The sequence below is a fragment of the Oncorhynchus mykiss genome, chromosome 13 (genome assembly GCF_057628025.1).
Source record: "Oncorhynchus mykiss isolate SJ-2025 chromosome 13, ASM5762802v1, whole genome shotgun sequence".
In the NCBI taxonomy this organism is placed as follows: domain Eukaryota; kingdom Metazoa; phylum Chordata; class Actinopteri; order Salmoniformes; family Salmonidae; genus Oncorhynchus; species Oncorhynchus mykiss.
In genome coordinates, this window is record NC_143034.1 from 56,236,371 (window position 1) to 56,255,734 (window position 19,364).

Sequence of the window (19,364 nt, forward strand, 5' to 3'; positions counted from 1 at the left end):
GAATGTTTTGTTGTCAAATAATGAGAGAGTGTTGGGGTCCTACCTCACCGAGAGGCACAGCAAAGATTAGACACACCTCAGCACAGAACCATTGGTGAAATGTATCAATGTCGGTGTGTACCAATCCAGGGTGGCTTTCCCCCGTTCATGGTGGGTTCTCATTTGGAACCTGTAAACCAGTTGTCATGTGTATTTTCCACTCGGATAGTGATAGCTTTCAGCAGTGGCTCACAATCACCCCGCGTCTCATTGCTCGGGCACAAATGTTCATCGGGTTGTCTGTCTAGCCTGCATGGGAGATGGAATCAGAACAATGACCATTGAAGAAAGGCAGGAGATGTGACAATTCAGTGGACGGTAACGGTGGACAGCGTAATTCAACCATTATAATTCAACTACATTTCAGCACTATGCAACTACTACAGTGCCAGGGTCTCACACATAAAAGTCAAACAAGTTTAATGAAGAAATAACGTGTTTAAAATAAACCAGCTATTCCCCAGCGTAAATACCATCACTGAGACCAATTAACCAAACCAGAGAGCATTTTATGAAAGTAGCTCTGCATTTTTGAGTTATCATTAGTATGGTCATGGATAATAAGATCAGTGTATCCAACATTTTTCTCGCTCCATTTTTCACGGAGCAGAAATCTCTCTACATATCATAGAGGTTGACTTTAGTCTGCTAGCTATATGTAGAGAACACACTGTAGCTGTTCTATAGTAATGCAAAGGCGTAGGGGATATCCAGGCCTGATGGGTTGAGAGGCCACGTCTCAGCCAGAGGATTCTGATCCCTCTCGTAGCGGCTAGCTAAATTAGCATGCAGAAGACAGGACTCAGAGGTGCCCTAGCCCTTAACTCAATCTCTCTCTCCCTCCTTTTTCTCCCCTTGCTTAGGTAAAAGTAATGGATTGTGGCTGCAGCTCCAGCTATACACCCCTCCCTTCCCCTCAAGCCGGGCAGCGATGCAGGCAGACAGGCGGGGAGGGACGAAAGCAGGGAGGGAGGGAGGGAGGGAGGGAGGGAGGCAGGGAGGGAGGGCATGTTACTGAGCTCCGGGTTCCTCCACGGCGACACTCACTAACTCTAAGGTCAGCTGTCCGAGCATACGCACCCAGCGCTCCAGGATGGCCAGGCAGCCTTAACCGAAAGGTGCCATCCCCCTCCACGCTCTTAAACAGATTGCCGCTCGCGCCACCTCAAGCTGAATACCAATGAATGAAGGAGTTGCTTACCACAATGAATGAAGGAGTTGCTTACCACAATGAATGACGGGAGGCAAAAGGAAACAAAAAAATGCAAAAAAACAACAGCAGCAGCAATTTCAAACAGCACTTTTAGGGAATGGATGCAATTAAGCTACAAACACTCAACGGATGTAGACGGGCTAGAAACACAGTGTGTGTTGTAGAGACATGTACTCCAGGAGTTTTAAACACTGAGTGTGTTGTAGAGACATGTACTCCAGGAGTTTTAAACACTGAGTATGTTGTAGAGACATGTACTCCAGGAGTTTTAAACACTGAGTGTGTTGTAGAGACATGTACTCCAGGAGTTTTAAACACTGAGTGTGTTGTAGAGACATGTACTCCAGGAGTTTTAAACACTGAGTATGTTGTAGAGACATGTACTCCAGGAGTTTTAAACACTGAGTGTGTTGTAGAGACATGTACTCCAGGAGTTTTAAACACTGAGTATGTTGTAGAGACATGTACTCCAGGAGTTTTAAACACTGAGTATGTTGTAGAGACATGTACTCCAGGAGTTTTAAACACTGAGTGTGTTGTAGAGACATGTACTCCAGGAGTTTTAAACACTGAGTATGTTGTAGAGACATGTACTCCAGGAGTTTTAAACACTGAGTATGTTGTAGAGACATGTACTCCAGGAGTTTTAAACACTGAGTATGTTGTAGAGACATGTACTCCAGGAGTTTTAAACACTGAGTGTGTTGTAGAGACATGTACTCCAGGAGTTTTAAACACTGAGTATGTTGTAGAGACATGTACTCCAGGAGTTTTAAACACTGAGTATGTTGTAGAGACATGTACTCCAGGAGTTTTAAACACTGAGTATGTTGTAGAGACATGTACTCCAGGAGTTTTAAACACTGAGTATGTTGTAGAGACATGTACTCCAGGAGTTTTAAACACTGAGTGTGTTGTAGAGACATGTACTCCAGGAGTTTTAAACACTGAGTGTGTTGTAGAGACATGTACTCCAGGAGTTTTAAGCATGCAGTTGTTAGAGGGGCCAGGCTGATTGAAATTCATTGGCAACATCTGCATGCAGCGCACAACATGGACGGGGGATCAGAGATTGGAGGTCTCTGAACATCAGTTATAATTAACAAAACATTCCTGTGCACATGGGCTCTGAGGCACATGGGTAACCAATGGCAACCATGGCAGAGCTCGGGTTAAGAGGACGAACCAGGGGGCATCAGTACCATTATGGCCCCACCTGGAATATGGACGACGGCAAGAAGGCAACGCTAACCGCTACCCAGCTACGCAGAACCAACCTGCAATATTAAATCTCCCTATTCCATCTTCCTATTATAGTGTACTGTACAATGTGAATATGACACTGACAGTAATCTAAGAATGTCATCTCGGTGAACAATTAATAGAACAGCGGGAACGTGAGGTCAGATATAATTAACAGATACGCAGCGCGAGGTATAATTGCTCAAGTCTCAAGCAAAGTAATTAAATAATTCAAAGTGAACAAGTGAGAGGGAGAGACAATGAAAGAGCTTCTCCTCATCTCCCTCTAAAAGGCTGGTGGAGGTAGGTGGTGGTGGAGGTAGGTGGTGGTGGTGGAGGTAGATGGTGGTGGTGGAGGTAGGTGGTGGTGGTGGAGGTACGTGATGGTGGTGGAGGTACGTGATGGTGGTGGAGGTAGGTGATGGTGGTGGAGGTAGGTGGTAGTGGTGGAGGTAGGTGATGGTGGTGGAGGTAGGTGATGGTGGTGGAGGTAGGTGATGGTGGTGGAGGTAGGTGATGGTGGTGGAGGTAGGTGATGGTGGTGGAGGTAGGTGGTGGAGGTAGGTGATGGAAGGTTGTGGTGGTGGAGGTAGGTGTGGTGGTGGAAAGTTGTGGTGGTGGAGGTAGGTGGTGGTGGTGGAAGGTTGTGGAGGTAGGTGGTGGGTGGTGGTGGTGGAGGTAGGTGGTGGTGGAGGTAGGTGGTGGTGGAGGTAGGAGGTGGTGGTAGGTGGTAGTGGTGGAGGAGGTAGGGGGTGGTGGAGGTAGGTAGGTAGTGGTGGAGGACGTAGGTGGTAATGGTGGAGGTAGGTGGAGGTAGGTGGTGGTGGAGGAGGTGGAGGTAGGTGGTGGTGGAGGTAGGTCATGGTGGTGGAGGAGGTGGTGGAGGAGGAGGTGGAGGTAGGTGGTGGTGGAGGTAGGTGGTGGTGGAGGTAATGGAGATAGCTGGTATTTATGCTGAGATGCTCTTCTCTGTAACCCCGCCTCAGGGACAGATCTAACACACACCCAGCCATCAGAAGAAGAGGAAGAAACACTGGGATGGCTCTGAATCGGACGGCGGAAAGAGCTGACATTCCGGCAATTGTTATTTGCACACAAAGGGAAAGCGCTCATCGGTTCCCCTGAGTCTAGGGCAAGTTCTTAATCTGGGGATTTTTTCCTCACAGAAGTTCAGACAGCATTTTAAGGTACACCTAATTGACGGAGCGGAGATCCTCTCATTATGACACAGGCGGTAGGCCAGCCTGTCAGACAGAGAGGTGTTGGTGAGCAGTGTTTAGGAAGCAGAGGCATTATCAGTCTATATTTCACATGTCACTGGGGAACGGAAGTGTCCCCATTGCGTCCTCTGGGTGCCATTAATTGATCAAATGAATGAATGAATGAATGAATGGTTAAGTTTACACTTTTAGAAAAAAGGGTGCCAAAAGGGTTCTTAGGCTGTCCCCATAGGATAACACTTTTTGGTTCCAGGTAGAACCTTTTTAAATTCCATGTAGAACCCTTTTAAGTTCCATGTAGAACCCTCTGTGTTAAGGGTTCTACAGGGAACCCAAAATAGTTATACTTTGAACCAAAAGGCTTCTTTCTACCTGGAACCAAAAAGGGTTCTTTAAAGGGTTCTCCTACCGAGGACAGCGAAATAACCATTTTAGGTTCCAGATAGCAATTTTTTGTATAAGAGTGTAAGGTAACAGGTGAGGAATCTGGTTAGTCTGGTTTGACATGGACATTATCAAACATTATGAAATCGAAAATTGCATTTCTCCACAGATACATGCATGTCCCTTCTTCCCTATTCATTGAAGTCTGGTAGAACTGAAAGTCATTGTCAACCTTTGACTCCAGTCTCACGTTATATTGTGAGTAAGGGCCACTACATGGTGTTGAATGGTGGAGCTGGGCTATTATGTTCCAAGGTACATGTTATGAACACATATGCCTTGAACCAATCTGACTCTGACAAAGTAATGTATCTGGGAAGATTTGTACAGCACTTTACAGTGTGTGTTCCATTCCAGATATTTAAAAACCTTTGAAATGAAAATGGATCCCAATTAAAGTCGCACAGCAGTGTAAGTGCTTCTTGTTATTTTTTTGTAACCAGTTGAAACATTTCTCCCTGGGAAAACCTCTAAAAACATACATTTTTTCTGTCTGTACTGTGACTGTGAGCTCTGATAAAAGCAGCCTAGACAGGCCTGAGCTCAAGCCATTTTGCCAGCCATTCAGGGAGATGAAAATGCAAAGCTAAAAATACTAGCTACACATTTCAAAAGGCAAGAGAAATGCATATATACACCAACTAGCAACAACCCTTTCTCCTTGACTGCTGGGGAGAAAAGGCTTTTGGTCTCAACACATTAGACATTTTCAGTGAAACCCTTTACAGTTAGACATACCTTCTCCTTCACAGTATGTATGGTCATGTTATAGCCACCTAAGAGATACCAGCAGTAGCTTTAGATTCAGGTGAATCATCAAGGCTAATGACCATACATAGTTAAGGTCAAATACCCCATCAGGATTCGCTAACATAATAAGTGTACTGTGCTAGCATTACAGTACTATATGTATCTACTGGTGCTGTGGCCTTGCTATGGGTATATAGTCTTGTCTGTTGGATCACCTGTTGAAGAGCATCCATTTCAACAGGGAGCCAGAGGTCGTGGTCCTGGCTGGGTGTTTGATTGGCAGGTGGGGAGCCACGATGCCCACAGCCCTGCCCCAGTGGAGCGCTGAGCGCCAGCGTCTGGGCGTGTGAGGGCCACAGTGCTGCTGACTAACAGAGCGTGTCTGCTGACAGTCAGTGTGTCTGACTGATAGGATCACCCCAGGAGGCTCTTCCAGGGCCTTTACAAAGTGCCTCTGATAGGCCAGGCCCATAGCTTTACCGCCGGGCCCTGCCAACAAATTAAATTTAAGTCCCGCTAATGTATAGAGTAATCATAGAGTGGTGTTGATCCATTTTTCAGCAGGGTTACCATGGGCACGACTGAAAGCTTTGCGTGGAATCAGAGACGGGCAGGAGCGGGGCAGGGAGAAACAGCTGTCTGTAACCTTAGCATGCCACTGGAATCCTCCACTTCTAAGGCAAGGACCCATATGAAAGAACAACAATAACATGCCATTATGAGATGTAACATTTTGCAGTGACCTGCGTTTCCAGGGGGAAATTTGAAAGAAAAGCAATTTCACATTAAACTATCTGACACAGAGCAGGTCATGGAATGGTGGTGAGGAGGGGGGAGATGGAGAAGGGGGAGAGGAGGGGTGGGGGCACGGAGCCCCCGTAACAGCCATTGGCCAACTAGAGCGAGACACACATTCCCTCTGCCGAGTTAAAAGGGCTGGAGTGGATGAAATTTCAAAGCCTCCCCTGCAGACAAACACTCCGCTTTGCACACATCAGTGCTGAGATGTTCAAATATTCCACTCCACAGTTGCAGCCTGGTTCTCTTCCCTGTACCGCCGTATCAGACATGGTAGCACTGTGATTAATGAGACAGGAAAAATACCTCTCTCTTTTCTCCCATTGTGTTTTTATAAATTCAATGAAGCTAAAACTGCACTTAATTAAAAATGTGTCCCAGCGTCTTATTCCCCATGATGCTCGGCAGCAGGCAATATAGGAAAATGAAAGGCAATTGGAGATTAAGAGAGGATGGATTTACATGTGTGGGACCTTTGTCCCCTCCCACCTGTTATGACCAACAATGTAAAGTTTTGCAGCTGGGGTTGATTAGCCAGCTAGTAGATAGCATACATCATAGGAGACCTTTTAGAAACTGAACACAAAGCATAGCTAGCTACACTTCTCTGCATGTACAACAACACAGTCATCTGAACACCATGGTGCAGTGCTACTTCATGTCATTCTTCTCTTCCTCTCATTTAGAATAGTTGGTTACGAACACACTGGATGTGTAGGACCACTGTGAATACTCTAGAAAGAACGTCATCTGAACGTCATCACCTGGGGAGCAACGAACCGCCCTTGCTGTCTCTGCCTGGCCGGTTCCCCTCTTTCCACTGGGATTCTCTGCCTCTAACCCTATTACAGCGGCTGAGTCACTGGCTTACTGGGGCTCTTTCATACTGTCCTTGAGTCACTGATGAGATCTTCCTGTCTGGGTTGACTCCTTGCTGTCCCCAGTCCACCTGGCCGTGCTGCTGCTCCAGTTTCAACTATTCTGCCTTATTATTATTGGGCCATGCTGGTCATTTATGAACATTTTAACATATTGGCCATGTTCTGTTATAATCTCCACCCGGCACAGCCAGAAGAGGACTGGCCACCCCAGAACATAGCCTGGTTCCTCTCTAGGTTTCTTCCTAGATTTTGGCCATTCTAGGGAGTTTTTCCTAGCCACCGTGCTTCTACACCTGCATTGCTTGCTGTTTGGGGTTTTAGGCTGGGTTTCTGTACAGCACTTTGAGATATCAGCTGATGTACGAAGGGCTATATAAATACATTTGATTTGAACGTTGCACTGACATATTGATACATGATTGTGATTTAGTAACTGTTTTGTAATTTCATGGAGTTGATCCGTTGGCAACTGATGAGCACTTCCTATGTCATTTGTGCAGTAGTTAACATTGCTCAATATAACATCTTAAAACAAGGTATAATCAAATTCATGACCTTGGTCTGAGTGTGATTCATATGGGGAAGCCTCCAAAGTAATGTGTCGGTTTTCTTACGTTCCATATTTAGGCCTAGTTGTGAGATGTCAGAACAGAAGACCAAGAGGCTGGATCAGTAGGGATGGATCATGTGACATGATGACACACCTTACAGGATATATATTCTCTTCCTGTCCACGGCTCTCTAACATCTGGCCTGCTGGTGTCAGATTCCTCCATCCACTACCAGCATTATAGTATTATCACCCCCGCTCTCTCTGCCCTTTCTCTGCTAGCTAGCTATTACTACTACTACATGACTCTTGGCACGCCTTGGAGATCTGTGTCACAATCACTGAGTAATTACAGTGACTAATGTAAGGACCATTCTGGTGTCTAACCTCAGACATTCCATCAAGATCTGACTGGGAGGAAATGAACTGACAATGTAATGGACGTTACGTTGGGTTTGAACCCTGACAAAACATATACTCTTTAGAACCAAAGCTTCCTTTTCCCACAATTCCCTGGTGGGGGATGGTTTGCCAGCTCAGAAACAGAGAGTAGAGCTCAGGTTCTTTGCCCTTGTCATTGCATCTGCACTGACCTCTAAAAAAATGGACAACAAAGATCATATCACGAAACCAATACTAGCACCGACGGCCTTTGCACAAATTGATTTAGCCACCCAGAACTCACTCCCATCTCAATGAGGTGGCAGGATGCTCACAGCATAAATCACTGTAACACAAACACCCTCTATTGAAATGTGATTTTTATCTTTATGATATTTTTTTGTTCAGTATGTCCCGGTTGGTGTCTAGCTCTGTGATAAGTGGTGGTGAGTGATGTGAAATAAAGGGTTAGCGCATTACGCTAATATTGAGCTCTCACCACATATAGGTGCTATCACACGGAGAGGGTGACACAGCTGTGGTCCCCTGTATTCCAGGAGGTAGCGCAGGGCCCTGTGTTATATGGCTCATAGATCACTAATGTGTGGGTGAGAGTTGTCTCCGGCTGCCGGCTTGGCGGGGATGAAGCACAGATACTTTATGGCACAACCGTCAGACGTAGGCATGCTACCGAGGCTACAATGAGGAGAAGCCTGCTAAAAATAGAAGATAAGCTTTTCCGAGGGGCCCCCGGAGACAATAGTTTCATACTTTCCGTTGTGTACATTGGGATCAAGAACCAGTACAAAGCCTCTAACCGGAGCTATAAAGCACAAGACCCAGATAAATGAAGCAAAGAAAGCCAGGCTATCCCAGAAGCACCCTCTCTGTAAAGCATAGAATGACATGATAAATGCTCCAGTGTGTTAAATACACCAGGATAGTCTGTTCTATCCTCCTTACAACTGACAACCTCTGTTGCTCACTTAATTACAGCCAAGCGCAACACACTACTGTGTCAATTATCAAATCAAATGTATTTATATAGCCCTTCGTACATCAGCTGATATCTCAAAGTGCTGTACAGAAACCCAGCCTAAAACCCCAAACAGCAAGCAATGCAGGTGTAGAAGCACGGTGGCTAGGAAAAACTCCCTAGAATGGCCAAAACCTAGGAAGAAACCTAGAGAGGAACCAGGCTATGAGGGGTGGCCAGTCCTCTTCTGGCTGTGCCGGGTGGAGATTATAACAACAGAACATGGCCATTATCATGTGCTTTAACTCATCTGGCTATTTTTACCACAGAGTTTCACTCAGGCCTTTTTACCTTCTTTTTATTGCTATTCTGCTCAGATCTTGTGTCTGAATTCCATTCCACACACAGAGCTGTACAAACATAAGGGCTTTAAGGATTCAGATTGGTGGAGGGGAACCTAATCTTCTGTAATTGGCGGAATGGTTCTCATTTTAATCGACTCACTTTAGAAAGCGGCGCTCGTCGACAGCCTGCTAACGTTCTAGCGATTTCAGGTGGCTATTCATTTTCATAAGGGCCAGAAAAGGCTGGTCTGTCTGGATGTGAACGGACATGTTAGACCTGATCATCATTAATCAGACCAATACTACATCACCGAGCACCTGCCCGGGTCACGGAAATGGACAAATAACACAAGGACGCGCAAACCTCTTTCATACATCACATTTGCAACAGCCACTGTTTAGCATGGTGAGATAATCCATTCTGGGGTTCATCATGTGAAAATGGGACTAAAATGGTAATCCTCTGCCAGCCAATAGCATCCTCCGCCTCACCAGATGCCTAGCTTCTGGATTTTGCTTAATTGCCATCATCAGATCAATCTATATCCAAATGTCAACTGAATCTACAACAGACTTTTCCCTGCATTTTGTCTGCTGAATATCCAGTATATTTCCTTACATTAGAAAGCAGAGGTTTTCTGTTAGTCCGTATTGTATGCACATGTAGTGAACTACACTAAGGCCTATTGTTATCCAGGCCTGAGAGAAAGGTGTTGTTGTGCTGACATACATCGGTCTACATGGCCAACTCTGTGTCCACCCCTGCTGACCTGTGTGGCCATTAGCCTTGACATAGTGATGGGACATGGTACTGTCTATCTCAGCCCCACACAGAGAACACCCACTCTTCATCTGGTCCACATACACACAGCACGCATCACACACACACACAGGACAGCAGGTGGGTATGGACACTAGCATACTGATCTCTACTACACATTTGTGATACAAATACACTTCACACGTTTGGTGAACGCATAAACTGTACACAAACACGTGCATACATAGTCCCACATGTAGGACTACGGTGTACACAGGTATGCAAATTAACATGGATATTCATGCACTCCCATGTGGCCACGCATGGACAAAGAAACAGCTACAAACAGACTGTAAATACACACACATACAGTGTATGTTGGTGGCAACTTAATTGGGGAGGATGGTCTCGTGGTAATGGCTGGAGTGGAATTAGTGGAATGGTATCAAATACATCAACCACATGGTCTCCAGGTGTATGATGCCATTCCATTCGCTAAATTCCAGCCATTATTATGAGCCATCCTCTCCTCAGCAGCCTCCACTGGTTCACCCATAAATAAACACACACACACACACACAATAAAAATACACTCACATATGATTACCCATAGAGAATACAGACTTGTTTGAACACACACACACGCACAAATATTATTCTTAAATCTCTGTTTATCGTACACATGGCCACTGTTCAAATGACAACAGTGAACCCCTCTCCGTAGTGGTAACAGGAACACAGTAGGAAACAGAAAAGCCTCAATATCAAAACAGAAGAGTCAGTCAATATGGAAAGTGAGAAGTTAAGGTAAACGAGAGACCCTGGTGATCAGTGTGCTGACCCACTCCACGCTAACTGTCGTCAACAACATCCCAACCATTCACACACAGAACCATCTACCACATCAAGACCCGCCCCCTCCTCTACCCCCTCAGCCATTCCACCATCCTCAGAGAAACCCCTACACAGCACTAGCTACTTCTCTCACAGCACTATTTATCCTCTCTCTTCCCTCCTTCCCTCTTTCTCTCCCTCTCCTCCTTTCTCTCTGTCGCAGCCGCCACGTTCTCAGTGCGCCGCGGTCGAGAACATAAAAGGGTTGAGAATAAAAGACAAACCGACGTTGGGAAAGATGGAGATGGAAAATTAGCATAAGAATACTCACAGTGGGTTGGAGCGGGGCTGGAGCGTGGCGGTGGTCCTCTCTCTGTCAGATACAACCTGCACACAAGATTGAGAAAAAAAGAAAACTAGGCTGTGAAAGCGGCAAAGAGAGAGGAGGAGAAAAGAGGAAGGAGGAGGGGGCATATCATCCAACGCACGCGCCACACAAGACATAAAGAAATAAAGAATTCCTCCAGGAAGGTAGAAAAAAACAGAGCGCAGAGGAGGAGAGAGGGAAAAAAAAGAAGAGAGGGGGGCGTGAAGAGGTGGGCTGTCTTAGGGAAATATAAAAAGAGACAGACACATGCGGAGCGCTCCGGTGCGCGATCACATCTGACAGGTCTGAGCTGCAGTCCGCCTACCTCCTTATCGCCCTCACTTTTCCACAGCGCTGTGCTGTGCTCTCCTCTACCCAGGCCACAGCCATGGACTGGTCCTCACGCTGATGTTACAGGAGATTCAGCACAGGGGAGCTATCGCACTCATCGCCATACGTTAGCATCACACACTGAGGATTGCACACGGATCACCCACCCAACTCCAACCCAAGCACCTCAAACCCACCCACTACATCCCCCCCGCCCCTCAATTGTGAAAAAAGAGAAAGAGAGAGTGAGAATACAGCCTGCTTCAAACGAATGAGAGCATTCCCAGTGGCATTGAGGCAATTACAGAGGCTGGCGCTGTTTTCTGTTTACCCCTCACCCTTTCTCTCTCGCTCTCTCTCTTCCCTCTCTCTCAGGCTGGTACAGTGTCTGTTTTCTCTCTCTTTCCGTCTCTCTGTGCTCCAGACATATGCCTCTATTAATGTAGCTTCTGTCACTTCAGCTGCTTGGTCAGATTACTCCGTCTCTGCTTCCCCTGTGTTCTACCCACATTGAGTGCCTACACGTCCGCCCGCTTGCCTAGCGCCTGCCATCCTGCCCGCCTACCCACCTGCCTGCCTGCCCGCTACACATTTCAGTTGGCCAAACACTTCCCTGAGTCTTCAGCCCACCTTAAGACAGACCTCACCAGACCCTGAGACAGACCTCACCAGACCCCACTGCTGCCACACCTTCCTGTCTGATTCAAGGAGGGAGGAACAACTCACAGTTATCATAATCCCTCCAGATTTATCACACCTCGCCTGGTGTGACAGAGGTTTATTAAGAGGCTAGTTGGTAGTGGAACTCCACAACTTAATGTTATCACAGACACACACACACACACACACACACACACACACACACACACATACACACACACACACATACACACACACACACATACACACACACACACACACAGCATCCACACCTCCCTCATCTACCAACCTCCACACTTTATCTCCCCTCAATTAACATCTTTAGTGTGAGCTGCTATTATCTTAACCACACAGAGCGCTGATGTTCCTGGGAGGAGGAGAGGAGGGGAGAGGAGGCGAGAGGACAGGACACTATTAGTAGAGCAGCAGAGAGGACGGGTGGGGGGGGGGTGGGGGGGGCTGTGGACAGAGGGCTCTGAGCTGCTGCTTCTGGAATACACAGGGCTAATTAAAGCCATATTCAAACATGACTAACTGCTACCCAAGGTGCACGCTAACAAACATCTACACAAACAACCTTGTTACAGCATAAACAAGTAGGCTAGCCCCTAGGATTGTCTTTCTTTGTGAGGATTAATCGTAGAGAGACAGGCATGTTCAAGTGAAAGTCATGACAACAAAATAATCTAAATCTCTTCTGACTGCTCACTGGTGTTTGATCATGTTTATTTTCTCATACCTCTCATATGCATTGCTACGCTATCAAATCATTCAACAGGAATGGCACTAGACAAAACAATAGACTTGCCAGCCAGCTGCTGTAGAATTCCTATAAATTCAAAGGCCCTTGTAAAACGCAGTCCTTTGAAGCACGGGGTAAAATTGCCAAGTACCGGATGTGCTTTAGGCTTACCTCACCGCCCTACAGCTTGTTTCCTTGTCTTAATGTCTTGTATACTCTATTCTATCCGTTTGCCTGCCCTCGCCCGCCTCCATTCCGCCCTAAGACACCATCAAAGTGCCCATTAAGTCATCAAAGTGCCCACTTTGTCCTTGCTTCTCTCTTTGACAACCACAAAGTGGGTGACGTGGTCCCAGAGCACCTATAACGATAGAGGGTGGCCGGTGGCTCCAACCCCTGGCCCAGACCAGACCATTAGGAGTATTCTATTACTGTTGGGTTAAGCTGTCACGCTTGGCCGTGGCTCTCTCTTTATGGTCTGACTGCTCTGAAAGGGCAGGGGATAAAACTCTATCAGTGGGACAAACGATCCCACGCTCCTTCATTTATCACACGCCCAGGGATCCCCCCATGGTGGGCAGCGGCAGCGGTGGCCAGGGCCAGAGTCTGCGGGGGTATCCTTCACTCTGGTTACCATGGGGACCCCCCAGGGCCTACGCAGTGCTGGGCTGGGAGGACAGAGGCGGACAGACCGGCCCCATTCCACACAGAGACTTCCATTCTTAATCACAGGATGACTCAGGTAATGGCAGCCTGCAAACCATGTAGCAGGGACAGAGCCGCCAGCTAACACACTGGCCAGCACAGGTGGTTTAGTTTGCAGCACACACACACACACAGCTCAGAGTAGTGATTAAGTAATGAGACTAGTGATCAGTAGGTTACAGAGGTCAATCGTTCATGGGGTCACATAGCTAGAGCCCCTTCAGCTAGGTACTTAGCCTCAATTGTTTTGGGTATCCATTGAGCTGGGAGAGTGGATCAAATGTCAACCTCAACTTCACCCTATAGAAAGGTTCAAAGCAAAGACATGACGCTTTGGTTATTTACAAATTCATACCGTAATGACACAGGCCCTGTTCAATCTGCACACATCCCCCTTCAGCAAACACGGCTCGCCTCCTTTTTTCACCGGATCTATCAAGGGAGGACGACAATTAAATGACTTTAATTTGATTAGGAGATAATGTGTCCCACTTAATGGAAAGGACAGACTTCACAACACAGCCAGATTAGTTTGGTGGATGCCTGCTTATAAATGAAGACAGGCCCTCCTTTCATCAATTAAGTCTGATGTTCAGATGCAGTTTTATGGTTGGGGGGAAGGGATGAGGAGGGGTGTGTTCTCTACAGAAAGAGGGAGTCTGGAAATATGGGGTCAGGAGAGGTATAAGCACGCACGGCTTAAGATTTGGTATTAGCATGACACAATCAATGTAAGTCATTACTAGCCATCCATGAAAGGTAAAGTGGTTGTGAGCTACATCGTAGAGGGCAGATGGCCTGTTGTCACAACATTACAGACCATGTATGGCCTTGCTCTCCTTTGTGTATTGCTATTCAACACTGCATCTCAATTTACAGACAGTGTCTGGTTTCATTGTAAAGATGATGTAACGTTAAGTCACTGATAATGATTTACCATTTACTATGTCTGATAGGCTATACTCTACAGCCCAACTCTGTAGCCCCTAAATACTTCAGTACAACAGCTGGTAGACAGATATTTGTTGTGAATAACCTACATATCGATCTCCATATTACAATGAAGTGTTTTCAGTAGTTTGTGTAACCCTAACCCAGGCTGCCTTACCCAGGCTGCCTTACCCAGGCTGCCTAAACCAGGCTGCCTTACCCAGGCTGCCTAAACCAGGCTGCCTTACCCAGGCTGCCTTACCCAGGCTGCCTAAACCAGGCTGCCTTACCCAGGCTGCCTTACCCAGGCTGCCTTACCCAGGCTGCCTAAACCAGGCTGCCTTACCCAGGCTGCCTTACCCAGGCTGCCTTACCCAGGCTGCCACCCTCTAACGCTGGTGTACGTCAAGAACAAGCATTATTTAGGCCTACTTACTACAAATAGTTTGGCACATTCATATTTCCCCCTACAGGCCTACTTACTACAAATAGTTTGGCACATTCATATTTCCCCTACAGGCCTACTTACTACAAATAGTTTGGCACATTCATATTTTCCCCCTACAGGCCTACTTACTACAAATAGTTTGGCACATTCATATTTTCCCCTACAGGCCTACTTACTACAAATAGTTTGGGCATTCATATTTCCCCTACAGGCCTACTTACTACAAATAGTTTGGCACATTCATATTTTCCCCTACAGGCCTACTTACTACAAATAGTTTGGCACATTCATATTTCCCCTACAGGCCTACTTACTACAAATAGTTTGGCACATTCATATTTCCCCTACAGGCCTACTTACTACAAATAGTTTGGCACATTCATATTTCCCCTACAGGCCTACTTAGTCAGTCATTTCTCCAAAAATTATATATTGATGTTCTTTTGCTAGCATAATGTATATTTACTGTGCACAAGTACAAATAGAATCACATGTTTTACCCATCTCTCTGTGATCGGCGATAACTTCAGAACAAAGTTGCCAATGTCTCTGCACTTGACACAAACAAGTGACGTTTAAAAATATGCCTCAAATAAAGGGGGCGCAATCCATCGTATTGTGAAATAATTATAATGTTAAGGACAGATTTGAATGGAGAAAGCTGATCCGAGAGCAGCGCTGTCTTTCTGTCCATCCTATCAGTATCGACACATGCTCCAACGACGGGGCTCAGCGACCGTTCTTTCTGTGTAGTCTTTTGGGAAACTCGTGTTACTGTACATCTTCGGCCGTTGTAGGAAAGATGCATAGTTAAAACACTCGTAATCCTAAATTCCATCGCTATCAGGAAAGGGGGCCCTGGATGGTACTCCAACATGCTATAGTTGGTTTGGCAGTGTAGGCCTAGTTGAGGCTGTGTATTTGGGAAATATCTTTGTAGATCCACGTAAATACTCATCAGACTGTATCTTTCCTGTACCACCTTTTCACTGGGAATTCATTTGACACCTGCTACTTACTGCACTTCAAGATGGAATCAGTATTTGGGGAAACAGTGCCGCTGTCCGGCCCAACGCCTTTGTTATTGTTCTTGTTTTGTTGATGAAAAGGAGAGGAGAATCTGGCAGTGTGGTAAAAGAAAATCCAGTCCATATTCTGCTGTTCTTTCACGCCTGCAATGATGTCCGAGAAAAGAAAACAGTGTTCGTTGTTTGCAGTATCTTCTTTGTTGTTGCAATATCCAAACAGACATGTCAGTTTCACCAGTTAAGGTTTTCAGGTTTAAGGCTGCTTTAACATCGGGTTCCTACGGCAACTAACTCTGCTCTAACATCTGGTTCCTACGGCAACTAACTCTGTAGCGCCTAAAATACTTCAATAAAACAGCTGTTATACAGAAATACGTTGCGAAGAACATTTTGATCTACATATTTCAATAGTGTTTTCAATAGTTTCTGTGGGCCCAGCCCAGGCTGACACCCTCTAACGTTGGCATCTGCACTCTGACAATCTGCCTGTGGATTCCCGCTGTCCATCCCAGTACGACACTTTTTGAGCTTCCAGCGAAAACAGGAAGCATGAGAGATGAGGACATTTGGAGCAAGTCCTTGAGTTTGGGGTCATTGCTTGGAGTGTGTACGGCGCTCTGTCATTCACGGCACGCCACACACTCCCAAGCGCTCCATTTACGGTGGCCCGTTCCCTGCTGTGTGAAGAAAGAAGGGTATCATCTCCCAGCAGTATTCTGGGGGGTGAATCTAGCGGCTTTGTCTGCGCATACCAATGGAAATCTTTCTCTCTCTCTCTCTCTCTCTCTCTCTCTCTCTGTGTGATAAATGAAGAGATGAAACTGATGTTGCCGGGGTCTGGGGATACGTAGGGATACGTACACATCCTCCATCAGTAGAGCCATCACTATGACTACTAGACCTACTACTACTGCTACCACCTCCAGTACAATCACACTGGGCCAGATTCAATCAAACCTATGCCACAACAATGTTAATGCAGTATTTGTTGATACACCTGCTGCCCACTCACACAGGAAAACTGCAAGTGTATACCACTACCTGTGAGAATGGTCTACCAGCTATTTTCACTGTACCTCAAACCATACTACAATTTATTTGACGAGAGGAAAAAAATAAAAATCTATGTGACTGGAAATATACTGCAGATATATTGAGTTGAGCTTACCGTCTCATGAAATTAACAAGAATAAAAGAAGCAATCCTCCTGAGACTATAAGCATCTACATCCTGTTCACATCTTATGTAGACTTCCATCTCACTCAACATGGCTCCCGGTGTCTCTGTGTTTATTAGGGTGTCTATACCTACTGAAGATGCATCATATCAAACAGCAGTGCCAGTATGGGAGAACTCAATGAAGCCACTAGAGAGGGGCATGTGGGTGATGTGGTGTGAGGCGCTCTAGCGTTGGGTCTCTGGGTCAGGTGACTTCCCTCCTAGCTATCGATGTATGTATGCTCCACTCATTTGTATGTGCACTGCGGCGGCTCCTGGCTCTCTCTCTCTCTCTCTGCTGATTATCATGTCAGCGGTGGAGGGCTGGCGGGCGAGCGGGCCGGCCCAGTTGGAGCCCAGGGTGTGAGCCAGCCAAGCTGAGGGGAGGGGCCTGAGGTGTTCAGGGGAGATGAAGAGATTCAGGGGGTCTCTGTTCTCTCACTGGGGGATCCCCCACATCATTTAGCACCTCATGTAGATCACTGCTGGTACCATCATAGCCCTCCGGGCCCCAGGAATTAATGTAGCAAGCAATGGCAGCAGTGATTTATTAAAATAACATCCTGATGAGAGAGGAGTCTGCTGCTTTCCCTACCTCCCCAGCTCTCCCCAATATGTTCTGGAGACAGGAACTACACCGTGATGAGAGAGGAGTCTGCTGCTTTCCCTACCTCCCCAGCTCTCCCCAATATGTTCTGGAGACAGGAACTACACTGTGATGAGAGAGGAGTCTGCTGCATTCCCTACCTCCCCAGCTCTCCCCAATATGTTCTGGAGACAGGAACTACACCGTGATGAGAGAGGAGTCTGCTGCTTTCCCTACCTCCCCAGCTCTCCCCAATATGTTCTGGAGACAGGAACTACACTGTGATGAGAGAGGAGTCTGCTGCATTCCCTACCTCCCCAGCTCTCCCCAATATGTTCTGGAGACAGGAACTACACCGTGATGAGAGAGGAGTCTGCTGCTTTCCCTACCTCCCCAGCTCTCCCCAATATGTTCTGGAGACAGGAACTACACCGTGATGAGAGAGGAGTCTGCTGCTTTCTCTACCTCCCCAGCTCTCCCCAATATGTTCTGGAGACAGGAACTACACCGTGCCTTAATATGGGGAGAGGCTTCTGGAAAACAAGGAGGGAGGAAGTGGGGAGGAAGCGAGCGCTGCACAAATTGTGGCGGCAGCCCTCACTGTCATTGCTTATTTATTAACCCTCTTTCCATTCGAGTCAGGCCTTGTATTAAATTGATCCCTCCTGCCGCGTTTTGCCTTGTTGAACAAGCGCAAAGCCCCGTTAAGTGTCTGTGAAAGGCCTGTGATTGTGTTTGCAGTGCCCCGGGTGTGCCGTGGCCAGCCGCTCCTCCCTATCTCCCCCGGACAGACGGGATTAGAGACAGGGAGAGGGGCTGAATGACCCACTAGGGGAGAACAGGCCGGGTCCGGGGATCACGTCTGCCATACCGCTCATGCACCCGCACACAGGCGTACCCCCCCCCCACTGTTTAACATTGAGCTTTCCCTGACCCCAAGACTAGACAGATTCATGGCCATCCACAGGCACAGCCATGTACAGAGAGGTGCACACGCTTATCCACAGCCACAGACTGCTTCACACATTAGCTACTGTAACTCCATGTGACTGTATTTTTAAAGTTGTGATAATGTGCTGTTTGAATAGTATACTGCACACAAGAGGTAATGAAACCATGACTCTGGTGTCATTTGAGGTAGTTAGTTATACACAGGTCTACCTCATCTCAGCTGAAACTACTCGAGATTGCACAGTATTTTAGGATCAGCTTCTCTACACACCCTACACTGTACCTCAGACACAATGGAGTCTTGAGGAGGGATATTGGCCTGTGTGCCTCTTCACTGTCTGTTTATTTGTAGAATTAATAAAGAGTTGATCAGATTCCTTGCTAGCTGTAGTAATACACTCCCTGTGAGCTCAATGCAAGAGGTGTTGTGGTCTACAGTTGGCAAGCAGTTCACATCCCCATGTCTCTGTCAGCCCCATCAGATACAACACACCCTCATATCCCCATATCTCTGTCAGCCCCATCAGATACAACACACCCTCATATCCCCATGTCTCAGTCAGCCTCATTAGATACAACACACCCGGATATCCCCATGTCTCTGTCAGCCCCATCAGATACAACACACCCTCAAACCCCATGTCTCTGTCAGCCTCATTAGATATAACACACCCTCATATCCCCATGTCTCTGTCAGCCTCATTAGATACAAGACACCCTCACATCCCCATGCCTCTGTCAGCCTCATTAGATACAACACACCTTCTCATCCCCATGTCTCTGTCAGCCCCATCAGATACAACACACCCTCACATCCCCATGTCTCTGTCAGCCTCATTAGATACAACATACCCTCACATCCCAATATCTCTGTCAGCATCATTAGATACAACACACCCTCACGTCTCCATGTCTCTGTCAGCCTCATTAGATACAACACACCCTCACATCCCCATGTCTCTGTCAG

General features: G+C 46.7%; 1 protein-coding gene across 4 annotated transcripts in view; it reads right to left on the bottom strand.

The window, feature by feature from the left end:
* The window catches only part of LOC110485195 (RNA binding protein fox-1 homolog 3), a 396,106-nt gene that overhangs the window by 238,365 nt on the left and 138,377 nt on the right, over window positions 1–19,364 (bottom strand). For all 4 annotated transcript variants that reach the window (XM_036941309.2, XM_090196827.1, XM_036941305.2 and 1 more), the window contains exon 4: window positions 10,764–10,819. The gene's annotated coding sequence lies outside the window, so the exon portion shown is untranslated. The remainder of the gene's footprint in view (window positions 1–10,763; window positions 10,820–19,364) is intronic.